The sequence below is a fragment of the Lipotes vexillifer genome, unplaced genomic scaffold (genome assembly GCF_000442215.2).
Source record: "Lipotes vexillifer unplaced genomic scaffold, Lipotes_vexillifer_v1.1 scaffold40, whole genome shotgun sequence".
Taxonomy (NCBI): domain Eukaryota; kingdom Metazoa; phylum Chordata; class Mammalia; order Artiodactyla; family Lipotidae; genus Lipotes; species Lipotes vexillifer.
This window is the reverse complement of record NW_006771578.1, coordinates 3,983,267-3,986,358: the sequence shown is the minus strand read 5'-3', so window position 1 is coordinate 3,986,358 and position 3,092 is coordinate 3,983,267. Positions and strand designations below refer to the sequence as shown.

General features: G+C 46.1%; 1 pseudogene; it reads right to left on the bottom strand.

Annotated features, from left to right (window-relative positions):
• Positions 1–262: 262 nt before the first annotated feature.
• LOC103087129 (PDZ and LIM domain protein 1 pseudogene) lies at positions 263–1,258 on the bottom strand (annotated as a pseudogene).
• Between the last annotated feature and the right edge of the window lie 1,834 nt (positions 1,259–3,092).

Here is a 3,092-nt window from a genome sequence, read left to right as displayed (position 1 = left end):
TTTGGCTGATGTCCATTTGCAGCAGAGATGAATGGAGGAGGAGAGAAGACACAGTGATGCTGGTAAGGGGACACTGAACAAAGCCATCTTCCGTTAATTATAAAAGTGGGCATCACACAGCCAGCGCGAGTCAGTTAGCTAACGAGCAGGGATAAAAACCAAAGTAAGTGAGAACTTTCAAGAAAAGAGAGGCCCGAGCTTTCAGAGGACAAGATGCAGCAGGGGCTCGCTGGAGAACAGTGTTGGGTGCAGAGCTGCTGGCTCACTTAGGGAACACAGTGATCACATCATAGCCCTCGGGTGGAGTGACCCGCTCCCGGGTGTGCTTAGATCAGATCACAGTAGATCTGATCCTCCACAAAGAAATGGCCCTTCTGTTTCAGGTTGTTGCCACAGTCGGTGCACACGTAACACTCAGGGTGGCAGTGACGGTCCTGCCGCTTCACAAACATGCCGACAATGCTGGTGCCACATTTGTCACACGTGGGCAGCTTCTGGGCATTTCCATTCTATGCAGCCACTTTGGTGACTGGAGCCTCAACTCTTCTGAATCCTGAGGGCTTGTTGGGTTCCCCTTTCTCCTCAGACTCCAGGATTTCCTGCAAGACCAGGAATGAAGTGGACTGTTTTGGAGGCTCATTTAACTCTTGTTTCTCCTGCGGCATCTTGTAAACTTCAGATTCTTTATCAATGACGAGTCCGCTTGGAAGCTGAGAACGGTCTAATGCTCTGCCATTCGTCTCCTGCCCACTGGCGGCCGTCTTTGACTCCAAGGCGCTGTTGAAGTTGGAGATGTTTTCAGAAGAGTAGAGGCCAGCTGGGCTGTTGTACTGGTTTGTGATGACCCTGGGGCAGGAGTGGAGGCAGGTGAGGCGGTAAGGGGCAGGGCGCTCTGGTTGTGGGCGCTTCCTATGTGTAGGACCTCTTGCGGTTCAGAGGCTAAATTCTTCTTGTATGGATGACGTTTCCCTTCCTCTGTCACCAGAAGCTACCAGATTTTCTGTTCAGATCTGGTTACTGTGAGAGTCAAGTTGTCTGTGCAGCCCTTGATTTTGTCCTGAGCTTCCAAGTGCGTCATGTGGCTGGTATTTTCCCCATCGATGGCTGTGATTACATCTCCAACACATAAATTAGCTATAGCAGCCTTGCTTCCGGGAGTGACCCGGGAGATGGTGAGAGGCTGCTCGAAGTCCTTGCCCCCCACAAGGCAGAAGCCCCACGGTCCCGGGCCCTGGAGGACTAGTTGCTGGGTGGTCATGGCGCAGTGATGGCAGGTGGCGACTCCAGAGGACAGACGGGGCAGGAGGCGGAGTGGCGCGTTGGGCTCCCCGACAGCTGTGCTGATTAGATCTTTCATTTTTCTATTTTATTATGCTTAATTTGTATATTTTCACTCTTTTTCCTTTACTAATACAAGTACACCAGCCATGACTTCCTCTGGGCTCTACCTTAATGGGATCTCACAGGTTCCAATATATGGAATGTTTTTTGATATTCTTGTTTTCTAGACACTCTACAATTTCTATATCGGTCTCTTTTTTGATCTGAGTTGTTTAAAAGAGAGTTTTCAAAAACGTCCAAGTGGTAGGATTTTGTGATCCATAACTTTGTGATGAATTTCTAGTTTTTCTTCTGTGTTACCAGGTTCTGTATTATGTCTGCTTTTTTGGTGAGGTTTTATTTGTGGCCTAATATATGGGCAATTTCTAGAAACACGTATACATCAGTTAAATGTCATTACTTATGCAATTTTGGTTTTTCTATGTCTTTACTTAATTTGGTGCATTGAGCTGTCATGAGCTGAAAGAGGTGAATTAAAATCATCTGCCTCTACTGTGTATCTGTCTGACCTTTCTTGTATTCCCTGTAGCTTTTGCTTTGAATTTTGGTGCTGTTATTTGGTGTGTTCGATCTTCAGTTGTGGATTATATTCTTTATTGTTATAAAGTGTTCTTTGTCTCACTTAATATGGTTTGCCCTGATTTCAACCTTACTTGCCTCATATCAAGGTTACTGTACCTGCTTAGTTTGATGTAGCCCTTACTTGATATATATTTACCTTTCCTATTTTTTCAACATTGTTGAATTACTTTGCTTTGGGGATATCTCTTAAATATGCCACACGGTGGGAGTTTTGTCTTGTTCCCCAACCTTTTCTTTTTAGTAGTTCACTATGGCCATTCATTAACATAGCTAGTATTTTTTTTTTTTTTTTTTTTTTCTTGCGGTGCGTGGGCCTCTCACTGTTGTGGCCTCTCCCGTTGCGGAGCACAGGCTCCGGACGCACAGGCTCAGCAGCCATGGCTCACGGGCCCAGCCGCTCCACGGCATGTGGGATCCTCCCGGACTGGGCCATGAACCTGCGTCCCCTGCATCGGCAGGCAGACTCCCAACCACTGTGCCACCAGGGAAGCCCCTTAGCTAGTATTTTGGTCATAATTTTACTATCATATTTTATGTCTCTGTGTTTTTGTTTCTATTGCTTCTTTTTTTTAATTTTTATTTTATCTATTTTTTTATACAGCAGGTTCTTATTAGTCATCAATTTTATACACATCAGTGTATACATGTCAATCCCAATCTCCCAATTCATCACACCCCACCCCCACCCCACAACCGCTTTCCCCCCTTGGTGTCCATACGTTTGTTCTCTACATCTGTGTCTCTGTTTCTGCCCTGCAAACCGGTTCACCTGTACCATTTTTCTAGGTTCCACATACATGCATTAATATACGATATTTGTTTTTCTCTTTCTGACTTACTTCACTCTGTATGACAGTCTCTAGATCCATCCACGTCTCAACAAATGACCCAATTTAGTTCCTTTTATGGCTGAGTAATATTCCATTGTATATATGTACCACAACTTCTTTATCCATTCGTCTGTCGATGGGCATTTAGGTTGCTTCCATGACCAGGCTATTGTAAATAGGGCTGCAGTGAACACTGGGGTGCATGTGTCTTTTTTGTGTGTGTGTGATACGCGGGCCTCTCACTGTTGCGGCCTCTCCCATTGCGGAGCACAGGCTCCGGACGCGCAGGCTCAGCAGCCATGGCTCACGAGCCCAGCGCTCTGCGGCATGTGGGATCTT